This window comes from Mustelus asterias, chromosome 12, assembly GCF_964213995.1.
Source record: "Mustelus asterias chromosome 12, sMusAst1.hap1.1, whole genome shotgun sequence".
NCBI classification, from domain to species: Eukaryota; Metazoa; Chordata; class Chondrichthyes; order Carcharhiniformes; family Triakidae; genus Mustelus; species Mustelus asterias.
Window position 1 is genome coordinate 60,321,606 of NC_135812.1, and position 21,883 is coordinate 60,343,488.

At 48.2% G+C, this 21,883-nt stretch overlaps 1 protein-coding gene across 4 annotated transcripts in view; it reads right to left on the bottom strand.

The window, feature by feature from the left end:
* The window catches only part of caskin2b (CASK interacting protein 2b), a 255,010-nt gene that overhangs the window by 148,591 nt on the left and 84,536 nt on the right, over positions 1–21,883 (bottom strand). Inside the window, exon 1 of one of the 4 annotated variants that reach the window (XM_078225318.1) lies at positions 14,404–14,422. The exons of the other annotated variants lie outside the window; for them this stretch is intronic. The gene's annotated coding sequence lies outside the window, so the exon portion shown is untranslated. Of the gene's footprint in view, positions 1–14,403; positions 14,423–21,883 lie in introns of those variants that run through there. 4 annotated transcript variants of the gene reach the window in all.

A 21,883-nucleotide genomic window follows, 5' to 3' on the forward strand; every position in this document is an offset into this window, starting at 1 on the left:
CTGCAGCAACTCGCAATAAAGGCAGCACCGTGACACAGTGGCGAGCACTGCTGCCTCACAGTGCCAGGGACCCGGGTTTGATTCTGGCCTTGGATTGCTGACTGTGTGGAGTCTGCACATTCTCCCCGTGTCTGTGTGGGTTTCCTCCAGGTGCTCCAGTTTCCTTCCACAGTCTGAAAATGTTCGGGTTAGGTGGATTGGCCATGCTAAATTGACCTTTAGTACCCAAGATGTGTAGGTTAGGAGGCCATTGCAAATGTGTGGGGATAGGGTGGGAGAGAGGGCCTGGGTAAGAGCCCCTGTCAAGAAGTCAGTGCAGATTCAATGGGCCAAATGGCCTCTTCTGGGCCTCTATAGGGATTCTATGAGATAGCAGGAAGATGAGCTCCTGTTATTTTTGGGCTGATTGTAGTTGAACAGGGCTGGCAAAGACATCATTTTGGAACAACTTTGGAGGGTTTAATGATTGCACCCATGTGAGGGAGCTGAATTAACACGGGCACAGTGGATGGTGGACGTATTCCTACCCTGAGGGCGACGCGGATGGTAGAAGTTGAACGAGATAGACCATGGTCTTGTCCAGTTATTCCCCTCCTGCGTCTTCCCCTTATCCATTAATCACTACAGCCCAGGTAGCAATGCTCGATGTTTTCACACACCATCAGCTAGTTTAACACAGCAGATAACCCATTAAAAATAAAAAGGTTAAAGCCCCTATTAATACAGCAGACAGCTGCTCTGGAATGCTAATATCACAAATTGCCATTTCTAGGCTCACAATTCTGACATTATTTCTGTGGTCTCACATCTCCAGGCTCTGTAATGCCCTTGAGCTAGTCCCGTGATTATATAAATTGAACTATAAATCTACACAAATGCCTTCTCGTGTCTGAAGGCTTCACATTCCAGCTTTTAGATGTGTTAAGTGTGAGAGCCATCCAGATACGCCAAGGAAAAGTCTCCTCCTTCAAACATCACAACTGCATTTTCTCTTCCTTCATACATACCAGCTCAATCCAACACTCATAAAAACCTGGTCTGTGTGGGACCTTTCTCTGCTCGGGACTCTTCTGTTGGGCTTGCAAGCTATGGAGTCAACAAGCAACACTTGCATTCTGTTGCCACACCACGGTTTGGCATTCTATGTTCAGTTTGATTGGTTAAAATTAGCCATTCTGATGTTGCCTCTATCTATGTAACTTTCTATGCCATCCTACACTATGTTATCCTCATCCTGTCACTAGAACACAAGAGATAGGGGTAGGAGTAGACCACTCAGCCCATCGAGCCTGCTCCGCCATTCAATACTATCATGGCTGATCTTGGGCTCCAATTCCATTTTCCTGTCCATCCCCCATATCCCTTAATTCACCAAGAGACCCAAAAGGCCAGCCTTGAAAATACTCAACCATGGAGCATCCACAATCCCTAGGGTAGAGAATTCCAGAGATTGACAAGCCTTTGAGTGAAGAAATTTCTCCTCATCTCAGTCCTAAACGATTGACGCCCTCATCCTGAGAGGGTTGCCCCCTCCATGTTTTAGATTCCCTGACCAGCAGAAACAATCTCTCAGCGTCCACCCGATCAAACCCCTTCAGAATTCTGTAAGTTCCAATGACATCACTTCTCGTTCTTTGAAACTCCAGAGAATATAAACCTAATATACTCAGTCTCTGGTGCTCCCAGTCCTGCTCAGTATTTCCAAACCGTTTTCTTTTCAGATTTCCAGCGCCTGCAGTATTTCACTTTTATATTATTGCAGTTACAGGCCTTGGTTTCCTTTTCTCTTTGCTCCCATTTCAGTCCCCTCACCACAATGCAACAGTAAAGGTCTTTTACACCCCCACTGCCCCACCCCTACTGTTGCCCCTCCTTGCTGCTCCCCCAGCTCCCCAATTCCTTTTACCCCATCCCAGTTCGCCTTCCTTGCACCCCATTCCTGTTGCACTTCTTGCTCCCCCACCCCTATTGCTCCCTCCCTGTCCCTCACTGCTCCCTCACCTCTTTTGCCCCCTACCTGATGCCCCCTCACATGTTTCCCAGGTCTTTCTGGTCATTTTGCTCCAGTTTGAAGCTGGCTGCCCTGCAGTGACACCTCAGGTCGGTCATGGAACTGCAGCTGCAGTTTCATGGTCTGAACGGTGGTGGCAGCACTGTGCAAGAGTAAAAACTCAAAAATCTTAAAGTTGATTTATTATTGTCACAAATAAACTTACATTAACAATGCAATGAAGTTACTGGGAAAATTCCCTAGTCGCCACACTCGAGTGCCTGTTCGGGTACACCGAGGGGGAATTTAGCATGGCCAATGCATTTTTCTTTATTCATTTGTGGGAATTGGGCATCGCTGGCTGCCCAGCATTTATTGCCCATCCCTAGTTGTCCGAGGGCAGTTGAGAGTTAACCACACTGCTGTGGCTCTGGAGTCACATGTAGGCCAGACCAGGTAAGGGCGGCAGATTTCCTTCCCTAAAGGATATTAGTGAACCAGATGGGGTTTTCTGACAATCGACAATGGTTTCATGGTCATCAGTAGATTCTTAATTCCAGATATTTTTTGTTATTGAATTCAAATTCCACCATTGGCTGTGGCGGGATTCGAACCCAGGTCCCCAGAACATTAGGTGGATTAATAGTCAAGTGATAATACCACTAGGCCATCGCCTCCCCTGCATGTCTTTCGGACTGTTTCTCTGTTTTACAACAGGGGCAACATTGAAAAACAAAATGTACTTCATTGGCTGTAAAGAATTTTGAGCTGAGCAGAGGCTTTGGAATGATCTATATATCCTCAAACTCTTCCTACAGGAGGCTCCTGAAGGCAAGGGAAATAGATGGCAAGGCAAAGTGGATCTGGGGCGATTTGGCGGACGGGATGACAGTGACCTGTGGCCTTTGGGCATCAGGAACAAATGTCAGCGGAGCGTCAGGTGTAGGCTGATGAAGATTGCTTAGCAAGGGATCATAAAGAACAAGATTAGAAATCACCAAACTTTCACTCAAAATAAGATCCAAGCAGCCTCAGTCTTGGACAACCTTGGTGGCACAGTGGTTAGCACTGCTGCCTCACAGTGCCAGGGACCCGGGTTCAATTTCCGGCTTGGGTCACTGTCTGTGCGGAGTTTGCACATTCTCCCCGTGTCTGCGTGGGTTTCCTCCAGGTGCTCCGGTTTCCTCCCACAGTCCAAAAGACGTGCTGGTTAAGGGCATTGGCCATATTGAACTCTTCCTCAGTGTATTTGAACAGGCACTGGTGTGTGGCGACTAGGGGATTTTCACAGTAACTTCATTGCAGTGTTAATGTAAGCCCTACTTGTGATACTAATAAATAAATAAAATTAATTTCAAATAAAAATGCTGCATTAACAGACATTCTAGCAACATTATCCAGAGGTTTCAGTGTTTTTTATTCGTTCATGGGTTGTGGGTGTCACTGGCTGGACGAGTATTCATTGCCAATGCCTGGTTGTCCTTGAGAAGATGATGGTGAGCTGCCTTCTGCAGTCCATGTGGTGTAGGGACACCCACAGTGCTGTTAGAAAGGGAATTGCAGGATTGTGACCCAGCGACAGTGAAGGAATGGCCGATACATTTCTAAGTCAGGATGGTGGGTGACTTGGAGGGGAACTTTCAGGTGGTGGTGTTCCCATGTGTCTGCTGCCCTTGTCTTTCTGGATGGTAGTGGTTGTGGGTTTGGAAGGTGCTGTCTAAGGAGCCTTGGTGAGTTCATTCAGTGCATCTTGTAGATGGTACACGCAGCTGCGTCGGTGGTGGAGGGAGTGAATGTTTCTGGAGGGGGTAACAGCCTTGCCCACGTGGACGCATTAATATAGTTTTTAGCGAGTGTAAGAATTTGGAAGGCTGAATAAAGGTGCTGTGTGCAAACAATATTTAGATAGTCTTACCCAGAGTAAACCAGAAGTAGGGAGTTAGTCTACAACAACCTACCGCAGTCCCAGTCCAGCAGCTATATTCTTTAGGACCCGGCCAATTTGGTCTGTGGTGGTACCATCGAGCCACTCTTAGTGATGGACATTGAAGTCCCCATCCTGAGTACATTCTGTGCCCTAGCCACCCTCAGTGCTTCCTCCAAGTGGTGTTCAACATGGAGGAATACTGACTCATCAACTGAGGGAGGATGGTATGTGGTAATCAGCAGGAGATTTTCCTTGCCCATGTTTGACCTGATGCCATGAAACTTCATGGAGTCTAGAGTCCCAGGACAACTTCCTCCCGACTGTATACCACTGTGCCACCACCACCTCCGCTGGGTCTGTCCTGCTGGTGCAACAAGACATACCCAGGGATGGTGGTGTCCAGGACGTTATCTGCAAGATATGATTCCGTGAGTGTGACGATGTCAGGCTGTTGCATGACTAGCCTGTGAGACAGCTCTCACTATTTTGACACAAGCCCTCAGATGGAGGGACTGGAGCACAAAAATCAAGGCTGGCACTCCAGTGCCGTGCTGAGGAAGTACCACATTACAGAGGTGCTGTGCTGTCTCTTAGCTGAAACATTCCAGTGAGACTCCATCTGTCTGCTCATGTGGATGTAAAAGATCCATTGGAACTACTTTGAAGAACAGCAGTGGAGTTCTCCACAGTGCCCTGGCTAATATTTACCCAGTAAGAGTTTTAACAACACCAGGTTAAAGTCCAACAGGTTTATTTGGTAGCAAAAGCCACGAGCTTTCCAGCTCGTGAAAAGCTCGTGGCTTTTGCTACCAAATAAACCTGTTGGACTTTAACCTGGTGTTGTTAAAACTCTTACCGTATTTACCCCAGTCCAACGCCGGCATCTCCACATCATAATATTTACCCCTCAGTCAACAGCAGAAGAATTGTCCAGATTACCAACTCATGATCTTGTTTGTGGGAGTTTTTGCAAATTGGATGCTATGCTTCCTGCAACAAGACAGAGGAGCAAGAGCAGACCAGATGGCCTATTGAACCTGCTTCGCTCTTCACTATGACCATGGTTGGCCTTGGGCTTTTGGTCCACTTTCCCACCAACTCTGAGAGTTCAGCGGGAGAATGGTGCCTCCAGTTCAGTAAGGGAAACAATGCCACAGGGACCCTGAGGCCCAGAGGGAAAGGATAGGGATGCGCTGAGCTCACGTTTATCTTGCATAACTCGAGTCGGCCTCAGGCTTCAGTTTAGAACGAGAAAAAAAATTGAATCCTTGATAGCCACACCGCTCTGGAAGAAATTTGATTTCTTACAGGTGGCTATTTAATGCCTTGTGTAAAATCCACCAGCTGAGTCTGGCGTTGCTAACCCTCCTGAATTAGCGGTGCTGGCATTTTTCCCAACACTCGGCTGTGAGAAATTCAGAGAAAAATCAAGGCAGCATTACAGACAATTGTCTGCTTTTTGTTCACTGACTCCCAATCATCCTATCAGGTTACGAGCAGGCTGTGAGCTTTCCAACTGGCGTTGAGAAAGACACACACCTGGCTACCATTGGCGGGAACGTGAGGGTGGGGCAGGCAACAGGAGACCGTGTAAACAAAATCTCCCAAAATTCGGCCAAGCAGAGTTGGCAACCCTTGAATTGTCTCCTTTCAGAGCTGGCCAGGCCAATGAAACACATTCCACAATCACTGTCAGTTATTTAACAGTTTTGCGCACAGATGTTCATGAGGACAGTGGAGCCTTACTACTTTAGATTCTGTGGTGCCAGTCGGACTAATGTCAAAATAAATCTATTTCAATGCTTCATCTTTCGCACCTTCTACCGGAGCTGGAGGCAGCAAAGCAAGAATTGAGGAAAAAAAACAAGGTTTCAGATAAAGCTCGGCACAACATCGTGGGCCGAAGGGCCTGTTCTGTGCTGTACTGTTCTATGTTCTATGTTCTAAAAGCTTCAGGTGGCTGGCCGGTTAGCTCAGCTGTTTAGGGCATGTTGTGAATAACGCCAAGGTTGCGGGTTCGACCCCCATAATGGCCAGGTGCACTTACTTGTGCAGAGAAGGTGATGGCCCAGTGGTATTATTGCTAGACAACAATCCAGAAACTCAGCTAATGTTCTGGAGACCCGGGTTCAAACCCCACCACAGTAGATGATGGAATTTGAATTCAATAAAAGTATCTCAATTAAGAATCTACTGATGAAACCATTGTTGATTGTCGGAAAAACCCATCTGGTTCACTAAAGTCCTTTAGGGAAGGAAATCCGCCGTTCTTATCTGATCTGGCCTACATGTGACTCCAGGGCCACAGCAATGTGGTTGGTTCTGAAATGGCCCAGCAAGCCACTCAGTTGTATCAATCGCTACAAAGTCTCAACAAAGAAATGAAACCAGATGGACCACCCGGCCTCGACCTAGGCACCAGAAAAGACAACGGCAAAACAAGCAGCCCTGTGGACCCTGCAAAGTCCTCCTTACTAACATCTGGGGGCTAGTGCCAAACAAACTGGCTGTTGTCAAACCGAGCAGGTTTGTGCTCCTGTTGTACTTCACACCAGGTACAGCACAGGTTAGGCACAGGACAAAGCTTCTTCATAAGTCGCACTTGGAGCACTGATGGACAGGCTGTGGGAGAGTGGAGTTTGGGCCCCTCCTCCCCAAACTATTCATTCTTCTTGGCAAGTTTCAAATTTTAACCAAGTCATTGTGAACAAGCACCAGGGAAACTAGTCTCTGCACACAGACTGAGGAGAACAGAGATCGGATCGCAAAGGTGGGGGTGTGTGGGTGAGAGAGAAAGAAAAAGAGAACATAGGGCAGACCACGGGGCGGGAGGGAGGAGAGATAGAGAGAGAGAGAGAGAGAGACACATTGTGTGACAATCTGAGGGAGGGTAGGGGAGACAGACAGAGAGGGAGGGGGAGGGGGAGAGAGAGAGAGAGAGAGAGGTCATAAGACAGACCGAGGGACAGAGAGACATTGTACTTTAATATTAGCCTGTGTACAAATTCAGAACCGCAGATCTCTGGAAGACAAGCCAACTAAAGACTGGGTCTCAGACTGGGACAGTAGGTGACAAACAGAGGGGGTCAGGGGAAGATAAGTTGCGAGATAATAAGGACATCAGACTGAATCTCAGTGATAAAATCACAGAGTGTGTGGCCCGACAGGAAAGGAAAGGGTCATGACTGAGCGGAAATCAGACTCGTAGCGTGTGTCTCAAATGTTGGCCCGAGGTATCTATGCAAAAATAAATGTAAAGTAGCCCTTGCCACACCTCAGTGTAATGTGCCTCTGTATCAGGAGCAGCCAATCTACACTTTGTACGAGATAAACAAGTCGAGTTTTGCGATATTTGATGCGTCTCCTATGAAGCCAGTGGCAATACATTCCACACAATGCATAAACAGTGCGTGCACAACAAATAACAACTCACACGACATGTCACGTGGACAATGCAACTCTGCTGCTTTGCACTTCGATAGAAAGCATCAATTCCAGCAAAATGGAATGCAGTACGTCACTGCTCAGGGATCACTGAGGAGCTTAAAGCTGCAGCAAGAAGATACATCACCTACGCAGGAAGGTATTGACATCAGTGTTAGCCAATAAAATACTTTTCTACCTTGACTATACTCCCAGGCCAGGTACAACATGGGGTTAGATACAGAGTAAAACTCCCTCTACACTGTCCCCATCAAACACTCCCAGGACAGGTACAGCACGGGGTTAGATACAGAGTAAAGCTCCCTCTACACTGTCCCCATCAAACACTCCCAGGACAGGTACAGCACGGGGTTAGATACAGAGTAAAGCTCCCTCTACACTGTCCCCATCAAACACTCCCAGGACAGGTACAGCACGGGGTTAGATACAGAGTAAAGCTCCCTCTACACTGTCCCCATCAAACACTCCCAGGACAGGTACAGCACGGGGTTAGATACAGAGTAAAACTCCCTGTACACTGTCCCCATCAAACACTCCAAGGACAGGTACAGAGCACAGGGTTAGATACAGAGTAAAGCTCCCTCTAAACTGTCCCCATCAAACACTCCGAGGACAGGTACAGCATGGGGTTAGATACAGAGTAAAGCTCCCTCTACACTGTCTCCATCAAACACTCCCAGGGCAGGTACAGCACGGGGTTAGATACAGAGTAAAACTCCCTCTACACTGTCCCCATCAAACACTCCAAGGACAGGTACAGAGCACAGGGTTAGATACAGAGTAAAGCTCCCTCTAAACTGTCCCCATCAAACACTCCCAGGACAGGTACAGCACGGGGTTAGATACAGAGTAAAGCTCCCTCTACACTGTCCCCATCAAACACTCCCAGGACAGGTACAGCACAGGGTGAGATACAGAGTAAAACTCCCTGTACACTGTCCCCATCAAACACTCCCAGGACAGGTACAGCACGGGGTTAGATACAGAGTAAAACTCCCTTTACACTGTCCCCATCAAACACTCCCAGGACAGGTACAGCACGGGGTTAGATACAGAGTAAAACTCCCTGTACACTGTCCCCATCAAACACTCCAAGGACAGGTACAGAGCACAGGGTTAGATACAGAGTAAAGCTCCCTCTAAACTGTCCCCATCAAACACTCCGAGGACAGGTACAGCACGGGGTTAGATACAGAGTAAAGCTCTCTCTACACTGTCCCCATCAAACACTCCCAGGACAGGTACAGCACAGGGTTAGATACAGAGTAAAGCTCCCTCTACACTGTCCCCATCAAACACTCCCAGGACAGGTACAGCACGGGGTTAGATACAGAGTAAAGCTCTCTCTACACTGTCCACATTAAACACTCCCAGGACAGGTACAGCACGGGGTTAGATACAGAGTAAAACTCCCTGTACACTGTCCACATTAAACACTCCCAGGACAGGTACAGCACGGGGTTAGATACAGAGTAAAGCTCTCTCTACACTGTCCCCATCAAACACTCCCAGGACAGGTACAGCACAGGGTTAGATACAGAGTAAAGCTCCCTCTACACTGTCCACATTAAACACTCCCAGGACAGGTACAGCACGGGGTTAGATACAGAGTAAAACTCCCTGTACACTGTCCACATTAAACACTCCCAGGACAGGTACAGAGCACAGGGTTAGATACAGAGTAAAGCTTCTTTTACAATACCCTATCGAATGGTCCCATGGTACACAGCAGAGCTGAGATGTAGTTTAAAGCGGTCCCATAAAGCACTCCTCTCAGGTATAGAATGGGTTAAGTGATGAATAATGCTGCGTTCAAGGATTTTAAGTCAGCGTTAACCCCGAATATGGACCAAATATCGAAAAAGTCAGATATGCGATAAAGCACTCTTCAGCCCAGGGAAGGGTGAGAGAGATGGAGATGGGCGGACAGAGATAGGGGCAAACACTCTGCCTCACGCGCAGAGAAAACCAAGACGATAACCACTGGGCTCCAATCCAAATGCAAAGGGGATAGTGCTGATCCCACGGGAACAAAGGCGCCTAAGGAAGATAGGAGATCGGGACTCAGACGGATGAGAGGAGTCGATGTGTTTATGGTACAGCCCAGAGCGAGGGAGCACTGGAGTCAGGATTACCAAGAGTCAGTCTAAGCAGGAAATGAGTTTTGTATTTGTTGCAGAGACAGTAAATATGAAGACTAAGCTGCCCTGTAATCTATACTGGGAGATTCACTGACAGGAACTGCAGGTGTTATTATTTTTAAACTGTGCATTTTAACTCCTTAAGGATGTGGAGATTTTCCTTGATCCATGGACCTCTCAGGAGGGCAATGTTCCTCGTGGTGTCTCCCAATCCAAATCATTCCTGGCTCCCCTCGAGTGCGGGTTAGACAGCCTGCACGTGCCATCAGTCCCTGTATCCTGAGCTCAAGGGTAGAATTTGAGGCATAGTCTACCCCAACAATCCACTGGCACACAATCACTCATGGGACAGTAAGAGCACCATTGTGTTTAGGATAGAGTTGTGGCGGACTGAAATATCACCATGTACCCCAGAGTCACATAAACAGAGGAGCTGGCACTGTGACAAGCAGATTGGTAACTATTCTCTCTCTACGTGTATGCTAACACTCACTTCAATAAAGTCAAGTCTTCGATTTCTATCATGTCTTTTACAACCCGAGGATGTCCCAAATTTATCCATTGACTCTACACTTCCCGCTGCCTTGGCAAAGCAGCCAGCATAATTAAGGACCCCACGCACCCCGGACATTCTCTCTTCCACCTTCTTCCGTCGGGAAAAAGATACAAAAGTCTGAGGTGACGTACCGACCGACTCAAGAACAGCTTCTTCCCTGCTGCCATTAGACTTTTGAATGGACCTACCTTGCATTAAGTTGATCTTTCTCTACACCCCGAGCTATGACTGTAACACTACATTCTGCACTCTCTCCTTTCCTGCTCTGTGAACGGTATGCTTTGTCTGTATAGCGCACAAGAAACAATACTTTCCACTGTATGTTAATACATGTGACAATAATAAATCAAATCAAAATCAAAGTGCTCTGCATCCAGTGAAGTGCTTTTTGAAGTGTCGTCTATGTTGTAATGAGGGAAACACAGATGCTAATTTGTACATCAACTCAGCAAGCTTCTTTCCACAGCATCTTCCAAAGCCGTGACCCTCTAACATTTGGGATAACGAAGGCAGCAGGATCATAGAATCATAGAATCCCTACAGTGCAGAAGGAGGCCATTCAGCCCATCGAGTCTGCACCGACCACAATCCCACCCAGGCCCTATCCCCATAACCCCATGCATCTCCCCTAGCTGGTCCCCCTGACACTAAGGGCAATTTAGCATATTAACTGAGAAAATTAAATTCTCTTGTTCTCAACACAACCTGAAATTTCAGTAGGCAGTACAAATGGGGGAGCTGCAGATCAGCCATCTGTTATAAACCCTTCCTGATCTTCCTTTCCACTGAACTCAAATCGGGTGGAGTGTTTAACAGGGCTGCTCAGAAGAAATAGTTACACCTGTGGCACTGCTTTAGAGACACTGTTTTAGCCAGGTGCAGTGATTTTCATGGAAACACCAACATCTGTGCGCACTCCTCCTCGCCACTCACCATCCCGAATTGGAAATTATATCGCCATTCCTTCACTGTCGCTGGGTCAAAATCCCAGAACTTCTTCTCTAACAGCACAGTGGGTGTACCTACACCACGGGGACTGCGGTGATTCAAGAAAGTGGCTCACCACCAGCTACTCAAGGGCAAGTGGGGATGGGCAATAAATGCTGGCCAAGCCTGCGACACCCACATCCCACGAATGAATAAAAAACAAATAGGAACATAAGTAGGCCATTCAGCCCATCAAACCTGCTCTGCCATTCAATGCCACTTTCCCGCACCATCCCCATATCCCCTGAAGTCAACAGTATCCAGAAATCTATCGATCTCTGTCTGAGTCTCAGTAAGAGTTTTAACAACACCAGGTTAAAGTCCAACAGGTTTATTTGGTAGCAAATGCCATTAGCTTTCGGAGCGCTGCTCCTTCGTCAGATGGAGTGGAAATCTGCTCGCAAACAAGGCACACAGAGACACAAAATCAAGTTACAGAATTTTGTGTCTCTGTGTGCCTTGTTTGTGAGCAGATTTCCACTCCATCTGACGAAGGAGCAGCGCTCCGAAAGCTAATGGTATTTGCTACCAAATAAACCTGTTGGACTTTAACCTGGTGTTGTTAAAACTCTTACTGTGTTCACCCCAGTCCAACGCCGGCATCTCCACATCATGACTGAGTCTCCACATCCCTCTGGGGTAGAGAAAGATTCCAAAGATTCACCACTCTCTGAGTGAAGAAATTCCTCCAGATTTCAGTCTTAAATGGCCTGCCCCGAATCCTGAGACCACCACTATCTTCCCGAAGGCAATTAGAGATGGGCAATAAATTGTCAGCAATACTCACACCTCAAGAATGAATTTTAAAATCGTGACAAGGTCCCACAAAGAGCAATGTGATCCTGATTGGATAATCTGTGTTAAATGATGTCGATTGAGAGCTAAACACTGACCAGGATACCAGGGTTAAACTCCTCTGCTCTGCTTTGCAATATTGCCATGGGTCTTTTCCTGATAGGGCAGGCGGGGTTTGAGTTTAACACAGCTCACTCAGCAGCAGCGTAATCGTGTCAGGGAGATGCTGGAGTAAACCACCTCTCCTGGGGCTAAACACAGGGGCGGGGGGTCAGATGGAAATACCGGAACGCAGCAATATCAATAAAAGAGCGAGCATGAACAAACAGCCGGGGGGTGGGAGCAGAAAGGGAACTGCAGCTGCTAAAAGTGCAGATCGCAAGTAAACGTCGCTATTTTTGAAGGTGGATAAAGTTACAGCGGGGGAGAATGGGGCTGTGGACAGAGAATAGGGTGGGAATTGCAGCTGGATCCTGTATCTGGATTAAAGGGGAGCGGCCTTCCCTCATTGTCTCACTTGGTCACAGATCTGGGATCAAAGGGAACCACCTATTTCATTTTATTGTCTCTAAGGGGCCCCAGGCATGAAGCGCCATACGTGGGTTTCCTCTTGCTCGTGGACTTGCATTCATCTAGCGCCGTTCCCAACCTCAGAACGTCCTAATGCACTGAAAAGCCAATGATAGAGCAGTGAATGTACATTTAATCACTGTTGCAATGTAGGAAACCTGTGCAAAGCAAGATCCCACAAGCTGCCACCTGTTTTTCTCAATGGTGTTGGTTGAGGGATAAATATTCATCCTTTGCTGCTCTCTCTTCCAGAGAGTACCATGAGATCCTTTACAATCACCTGGGGGGTCGGACAGGGCCTTGGTTTAAGGTTGCAACTGAAAAACAAAGCCTCGCCACAACAGTGCAACACCCCCTCAGCACTGCACTGGAGTGTCAGCCCATACTCCCGTGCTCAGGTCCCTGGAGTGGGACTTGAACCCACAACCTTCTGACTCCGGAATGAGACCGCTACCCAGTCAGTCATCGCTCTCAATGTCTGGAACCCTGGCACAATCGAATGCTCTATTAAACCAGGGGGTACTGCGGCTGGCTGGCTGGCTGGGCAAGCTAGGCTCCAGGTTAGATGTCACCCTCTGAGCTTTGTACAATGCTGTCTTCCCTTCCCCTGAGCCCACCATGTTCATCTCTCAGGCCAACTCTCACCATGATACTGCTCCCGTTACTATGGTGAGGCTGGCGGTGAGCTTACTCCAGCGCAGAGAGAGTCTGACCATTGAGTGCCAGCCTACTCTTCACTATAAAACAGTGACACTTTGCGAGGGTGAGGACTTGGGGGGGGGGGGGGGTAGGGAGTAGAGAAGAAAGGAACGGGCGCACAAGCAATGCAGTCAATCCAATGCCCATCGAGCTGAGTACATGGGGGCCATAACCAAGGCCACAGCCTGCCTCTGGAAAAGGCCCAAGCAATTGAGCTCAACTTCACTCCACAGCGGGACAGAATGACTTGGATTCACTGACCCCAATCTCACAAGGAAATGGGCAAAGTGCCTGGAGCAGGGCACTCCGCTTTACCCTGAGCTGCGCACTAGGGCAGCAAAAGAAAAATACTCACCAGAACCCCTTTATGTCGGGTAGCACAGTGGTTAGCACTGCCACCTCACAGCGCCAGGGACACAGGTTCGATTCCGGCCTCAGGTCACTGTCCGTGTGGAGTTTGCACGTTCTCCCCGTGTCTGCGTGCGTTTCCTCCGGGTGCTCCGGTTTCCTCCCACAGTCCAACGATGTGCGGGTTAGGTTGATTGGCTTAGAGGGATTAGCAGGATAAATGTGTGGGTTACGGGGATAGGGTAGGGGGTGGGCCTGGGTAAGGTGCTCTGTCCGAGAGTCAATGCAGACTAGATGGACAGATGCCTCTTTCTGTACTGTAGGGATTCTATGATTCGGTGTCAGTCAACTGGCCAATCAGACTGATGTTAAAATGACTGTCTTGACCCAATATCATCAGACTCAGATGTAACTGATGTATATGTAAATGAGGATTCCACCAGGCTTGGGTAGGGGTGTGGGCTAGAGTTACAGGAAGAATATAAGATCAATATCCATCATGTTGCTCATCAGACGACACAATGGTAATGGAGTGATTGACTAATTACGATCAATCTTTATCAATTGGCACCCAACAGACCCAAACAGCAGTGCAAAGCTTTGGTCACATTCACCACATCCTGAGGAAAATAGTCAAACCTCACGAGCCATGTGGTCTAGCTCCCAACCCCAGCTTTAATGTAAACCTTTCAGCTCCCTTAGTTAACCTCAGGTAAAGAACTGAGTAACAATACTCCCTTTCCCCAGCCAAAAATACACTGCCGCTGTCTGTGCCTCAGCAAGGTGAGCATGTATTCACATTCCCAGCCCTGTCCCCGCACTGGAGCCAACATGGCTGCCGTTAGAACAGGAATGACCTCATCTTGGTTCAGCGGCAGTGTGAAGTGACAAACAATGGCTCTAATACCTGCCGCCTCCTTTGTTCCCACTCCGGGGAAAGACTTACTCAGTGTTAGGTGTTGTCTCCAGCTTTGGCAGGGTTTCAGGAATGTCTGAGGCAAGCAAGCACCCAGGCCTGGCACTCTGTCTAGCAACATGCCAATTCTTCCAGCATTTTTGATACCAATGCAATATGCAGTAAGAGCCAAATTAAATGGCTGCACTGTTATTTGGGCTAACCGGTTGCCAGTGGCAACAGCAGTGCCCAACGTGGTGACAAGTCCGCAAAACTCTTTTCACTTGCCCTGTGAGGGCAGAGTTAAATCAGCAACCTGCACCTCGTGATCCTTTTTTTCTGATCAGGGTGTGGTGGAAATACATTCTTCAAGTTGTCAACAAACCTACTCCCAGACTTCTGGCAATAGTGCTCCCAATCTAGTAGTTAATGGCGCCAGCACAGGCCTGGGACTAGGTTGACTTTCACTTCCCAAGGGTGTGTTGCACAGGTAGAGCCAAAAAGATAAGGTGAACCAATAACTTAAAACACACAACATTGAAATGGTGGCTTCAGGCTGAGGCCTCCAGGTGACCAAAGTGACAAGCTACCTGTAGATGAATTGGCCCATCACTGTTCTAATGGTCCATGCTGAAACTAATACATCTGAATGTTCCAGGCAGGATAGCTGAGCAACAGCAGAGCATCCAATACCCCACCCGTCAACCAACACAGGACAATAATTATACATCAACCTCCCTCGGGTGGAAAGGAGTCTGAAGTAATGGTCAACCTCACTACTTGCACAACTTCTAAAGCTCCTGACACTGGTATGATGCCACCTCATGGGGTTGGGTGGAAGGTGCGAGTGAGGGCAAGATTCTCAATCAGGTCGTTGGCTAGGCCAGCATTTATTGTCCATCCCTGATTGCCCCTGAGAAAGTGGTGCCTTCTTGAATCGCTGCAGTCTCTGTATGTCGGTACACCCATAGTGCCATTAGGGAGGAAGCTCCAGGATTTTGACCCAGTGACAGTGAGGAAATGGTGATATACTTCCAAGTCAGGATGGTGAACGGCTTGGTGAGAAACCTCCACGTGGTGGTGTTCCCAGTGACCTGCTGCTCTTGGTGTAGAAGGTCATGCTGGTGGGCTTGGAAGGCGCTGAGGAACATTGGTGAGTTTCTGCAGGGCAGCTGGTGGTGCTGTCTTTAGGTCCCAGCAGATGGAGGTAGGGAACGCCGGGCATTACGTGAAGAAGGGCAGGGAAGGATCCCCTGGCGTTTTGGCCAACAATTGCCTCTCCATCAACACCACAAAAACAGATCAGCTGCTTCTTTATCACATGGATGTTTATGGGATCTTGCTGTGCACAAATTGGCTGCCGCATTTCCTACACTATAACAGTGATGACACTTCAAAAAAGTACTTTGTTGGCTGTAAAGAATTTTTGGGATTCCTGAGACAGTGAAAGGCACTAAATGAATGCAAGTTTATCTTCCCTCAAACTACACCCCCCCCCCAAACTCAGCAAATGGTGCCATTTTGATGCGGCTTCATCTCTGTTGCCAGGTGCCACAGTGATCATAGAATCCCTACAGTGCAGAAGAGGCCGTTCGGCCCATCAAGTCTGCACTCACTTTCTAACAGAGTATCTTACTCAGGTCCTCTCCCCCACCCTATCCATGCAACCCCGTACATTTACCATGGCCCATCCACCCAACCTGCACATCCATTGGAGTGTGGGAGGAAACTGGAGCACCCAGAGGAAACCCATACAGACACGGGGAGAACGTGCAATCTCCACACAGACACTGACCCAAGCCAGGAATCGAACCTGGGGTCCCTGGCGCTGTGAGGCAGCAGTGCTAACCATTGTGCCACTGTGCTGCCCCGCACATCTTTGGAGTTTGGGAGGAAACCGGAGCACCCAGAGGAAACCCAAACAGACAAGGGGAGAATGTGCAAACTCCACACAGATGGTCACCTGAGATCGGAATCGAATCCAGGTCTCTGGTGCTGTAAGGCAGCAGTGCTAACCACTGTTTCACCATGATACCAGCAGCAAGAAGCTGGGCGATGCTTGCTAAATGCCAACACCCTGAATGTAGCAAGAACACAACGTTGCATTTAAAAACGTTTATTTATTAGCCACAAGTAGGCTTACATTAACACTGAAATTAAGTTACTGTGAAAATCCCCTAGTCACCACACTCCGGCACCTGTTCGGGTACACTGAGGCAGAATTTAACATGGCCAATGTAGCTAACCAGCACGTCTTTTGAAGAAAACCGGAGTACCCGGAGGAAACCCACGCAGACAAGGCGTGAAGGTGCAGACTCCACACGGACAGTGATCCAGGCCGGGTCCCTGGCGCTGTGAGGCAGCAGTGCTAACCACTGTGCCACCATGCACCTTTCATATCATCGGGATGCCCCAGAAGGTTCTGCAGTCAGTGAAACATTCCTGAAGTGTATCGCTGTTGTAGATGCAGCAGGCCGCCTATGCACAGCAAGATCCCATAGCAAGCATCGCAATGGCTGACCAATCTGTCCAAGCAGTTTTAGTTTTGGGAGGAGTGTTGGCCGGGGTACTGGCTGTTGGTGTTTTTTTGGGGAAACCGCAGCGTGGGGTGTTTCACCTGTTCGGGTAGACAGGGTCTCGGGTGACGACTCGCCTGTAACACCAAGCTGAAGCACCACAAATGATCCAGAATTGCATCTCCAATAGTAACACAGCTTGTGCATGTTAGCATTATAACTTGCAGGTTCTGACACAAGAATAGGGAGATCACAAGACAGACAGTTTCTGTGAATGAAGTTGTAGTATTCAATTCATTTGATATTCAGTAAAGCTCAAAATTACCAGTGTCTGGAAGGAGATTAATAATAAGCACAATGCTGTGTACACGAATGTCTGTGGCTTTAACACTCAGTGTCCCTGACGCTCCAAAGATTGTAAAGTCTTCCCCCTACTGGATCTTTCGGAGGCTTTGAGAGAAGCAGAGTTTGAGTGACAGAAAATCCATCGAGGGAGCCAGCCCAGAGCAGCAAGGCAAATTCGCTCACTCCCTCCCACATCTCAGATACAGCACTGTCCAAATAGCTCATTATCCTCCGCCCCCCGGGGAAGTGCCAGCAGATTTACATTGCTATAGCGCCTCCCATTCTCCCAGGACGTCCCAACATGATTTACAGGCAATATCCTTCTTTTTGAAATGTCAAAGTTATATTGTTGAAAACGGACACTCAATTCATTCACTGCAAGGGCCCTACCAACAGCAATGATTCTGATTTGATTTATTATTGTCACATGTATTGGGATACAGTGAAAAGTATTGTTTCTTGTGCGCTATACAGCCAAAGCATGCCGTTCATAGAGAAGGAAAGGAGTGTGCAGAATGTAGTGTTACAGTCATAGCTAGGGTATAGAGAAAGATCAGCCTAATACAAGGTAGGTCCATTCAGAAGTCTGATGGCAACAGGGAAGAAGCTGTTCTTCAGTCAGTTGGACGTGACCTCAAACTTTTGAAGCTTTCCCCTGACGGAAGAAAGTGGAAGAGAGAATCATAGAATCATAGAAACCCTACAGTGCAGAAGGAGGCCATTCGGCCCATCAAGTCTGCACCGACCACAATCCCACCCAGGCCCTACCCCCACATATTTTACCCGCTAATCCCACTAACCTACGCATCTCAGGACTCTAAGGGGCAATTTTTAACCTGGCCAATCAACCTAACCCGCACATCTTTGGACTGTGGGAGGAAACCGGAGCACCCGGAGGAAACCCACGCAGACACGAAGAGAATGTGCAAACTCCACGAATGTCCGGGATGCGTGGAGTCCTTGGTTAAGCTGTGATTAAATCGGATAACCTGTGTGTTTTAGTGAAATTTAACATTGCATCCAAAAGCAGGCATCTCTGATAGTGCAGGACTCCCTCCGTACTGCACTGGAGTGTCTGACTATTTGTCAAATCCCCTCAAGTGAGACTTGAACACTCAATTTTTTGTAACTTCACTTCCACAGATCACTCCCACGTGGCACATTGTGAACGAGCTTCTTACTCCTTGTGTTACTTCTGGATTGGCACACGGTTACCATGGCAGGGAATGAGGAAAACCCAGTGTCGGCGGAAGACAGCAATGTGTCCCACAGCCTCTCCCACTGCCAACAGGGACCCCATCCCAAACCAGGGGCTGTTAACTGGGAAGGGTGTCCAGGGAGACAGTGCACACTAAAGAACCAATAGGCTCCATACAGTCATTGGAGGACAGAATCTCCCACCACACTTCGGCCCATCCTGCCCCCATCCCCCAGTCAGACACACTCCTGCTCTTCCCCCACCCCCCAGAATCCATCTCGATGCAGCTTGCCCCTTGCTCTCTAGTGCCTCCTGTTGGAGGCCTGAACCTGTTATTCTCTGTGAGCAAGCCCGATGGCAGCTCTGCTTTTCCGATGTTGCTATGGTGCTGTTTCCTTGGCTGAGGAATCTCCAACTCACAGTCACACTCTCAGAATAGGGCATCGGCCATTTAGGATTAAGACAAGGCAAAACCTCTTCATTCAGGGGCTTTGGAATCCTCCGCCCCAGGAACCCTCCGGCCCCGGGGACCCTCCACTGCACAGGGTTGTTCAGTCAATGAGTCTTTTCAAGATGGTAATCGATAGATTTTAGGCATTAAGGGAGTTAAGGGAAATAGGATTAGAGCAGGGAAACAGAATTGATATGAGTTCTGCTATTATTGCACTAAAAGGTGGAGCAGGCTCGAAGGACCATGTGACTGTGGTAGTTGCCCCTTTAAGGGGTGATCTTTCCAAGGACCATGTGGCCTACTCCTGCTCCTTCTTTTATGTTCTTTAAGCACAAACCACAATCACAACCTGCACGCTCCGATTTCCCTCTGTCCATTTTACTGATAAACAGAGAGGTCAGCTTTCCCTGCCTACACCATGCCAACATGAACATTGTCCAATGACGGTGCCATTACTCATTGTTTATTTACTAATGAGAAATGGGCAGTTAGCCACTTTGGAATTGCCCAGTGAGCCACATGCGGCTGTTACAATGGACAGCACTATCCTTGTTCAGATGTTCTCTTAAAAGGATCGCCAGTTATGGGGTTTAACACCGCGATTACAGGTGTTCCCCCGTGATTGCACAGAAGCCTAGCAAGCGACCTGTTGAAGCAGGGGCATGCCAGGAGATCGCATTTTATCAAAGTTAATTCGGCTTTCAAAGCTTCTTTTGCAGGGTTGCGTGCTACTGGAGTGAAGCTGAATGTAAATGAAGCCTTTTTTATATTCTCCTCACAAGTCCTCTCTTGCTTGAGCACCGCCCTCCCTCCTCCACTTGCCAAGCTGTGTCTGTCACACATACAGCCTCCAGAAGCACTGCCATTGTGCCCTTAAAGAGACAGCTACCCGAGGGGAAGAGAGAGACTTACCTTTGCATAGTGCCTTCCACAACCTCAGGGTGTCGCGATGTGCTTTACCCGCAATTAAACACTGGAATGTTGTTACTGCTGTCATTTAGGGCCTGGGGCAGCTGGCCAGTTTGTGCACAGCAAGCTCCCACAGACAATAGCGAAAGATATTTTGTCTTAATGATGAGAGTTGAGAGGTAAGTTTACCATCGAACATGAAAACAAAGAGGAGTCTGACATATCCCTCAAACCTGCTCCAACGTTCAATAAAACCACAGCTGAATTTCTACACCTCCTGCTCCTGCCCCGTTTTTCTGGATTATCTTTGTGTTCAAAAATCAGAGAATCCCTGCAGTGCAGAAGGAGGGTATTCGGCCCATCGAGTCTGCACCGACCACAATCCCACCCAGGCCCTATCCCCATAACCCCATGCATTTACCCTAGTTAGTCCCACTGACACTAAGGGGCAATTTAGCACGGCCAATCAACCTAACCCGCACATCTTTGGATTGTGGGAGGAAACCGGAGCACTCGGAGGAAACCCACGCAGACACAGGGAGAACGTGCAAACTCCACACAGACAGTGACACAAACCAGGAATTGAACTTGGGTCCCTGGTGCTGTGAGGCAGCAGTGTTAACCACTCTGACACCGTGCTGCCCTGGGAGGCCATTCAGCCCATCAAATCTGCACCGACAGTAATCCCACCTCGGCCCTATTCCCGTAACCCTCTCTATCATCTCTGTCTTGAACAAACTCAGTGATTGAGTCTCCATAGATCTGATTTGATTTGATTTATTATTGTCACATGTATTAGTATACAGTATTGTTTCATGCACACTATAATGCTCTTGTAAGCACTGAGCCTCCCTGGACGTATGTCCCAGAGAATTCCAAACATTCGCCACCCTCTGAGTAAATGCATTTCTCATCTCTGTCCCAAACAGCCAACCTTTTATCCGGAGTGTGTGACCCCCTTGTTCTAGCCTTGCCAGCCTGGGGGAAAAACATCCTTGCAGCATCCCACCTGTCAAATCTTCGAAGAATTTGATGCCTTTCAATGAGATCACCCCTCATTCTCCTAAATTACAGAGAATGTCAATCCATTCTACTCAATCTGTCATCCCAGGAACCAGTCTGGCTCACCCTTTCAAAGGCAAGTATAGTCTTGCTCAGGTCACCTACAGGGTACTTCAGATATCCTCTCTCCAAACCCTCCATCATTGCAGCAAGGCATCCTTCCTCAAAAACAGAAACCCCCCCCCCCTGTAATGAGGACTATCACACTATTTGCTTTCATAAATGCTTGCTGCTAACGTTCGATGATGTGTACAATCATACAAACCCTACAATGCAGAAGGAGGCCATTCGGCCCATCGAGTCTGCACCGACAACAATCCCACCCAGGCCCCATCCCCGTAACCTCACACATTTACCCCACTAATCCTTCTAACCTACACATCCCAGGTCACTAAGGGGCAATTTAGCATGGCCAATCAACCTAACCTGCGCATATTTGGACTGGAAACCGGAGCACCCGGAGGAAACCCACGCAGACACAGGGAGAACGTGCAGATACCATGCAGACAGTGACCCAAGCCGGGAATCGAACCCAAGTCCCTGGCGCTGTGAGGCAGCAGTGCCACATCAATTGCATCAATTTCCCACTTAAAAGATATTCTGTTTTTCTAAATTGTGGAGGACAATCTGCTTGTTTAACAATACCATGGGATTTTTAAATATAATACCACTGGACCTGGAATCCATAACCCCCTGACTCAGGTGTGAGTGTTGGATCATGGAGGGCCCCTTGGATACAGAGACAGGGGAGGGAAAATGGACTTGATGGATAATTCCTTCAGAGTATCCACACAGGGGTAAGATGAGCTGAAGAGCTGAACAGTCCCCTTACTGCGCTGTACAATTCTACGAGGCGCGGGGTTTTACAAAAGTAAAATGTTGCAGATGCTGGAAATCGGAAATGAAAACTGAAAATGCTGGAAATACTGAGCAGGTCAGGCAGTGTCCGTGGAGAGAAAAGCAACGTTGATAGTTTAGTTCTGTGTTCTGGTGGAAGGCCACTGGCCTGAAACAGTGACTCCGAGTTCTGAAGGGGAAGCATACATGACT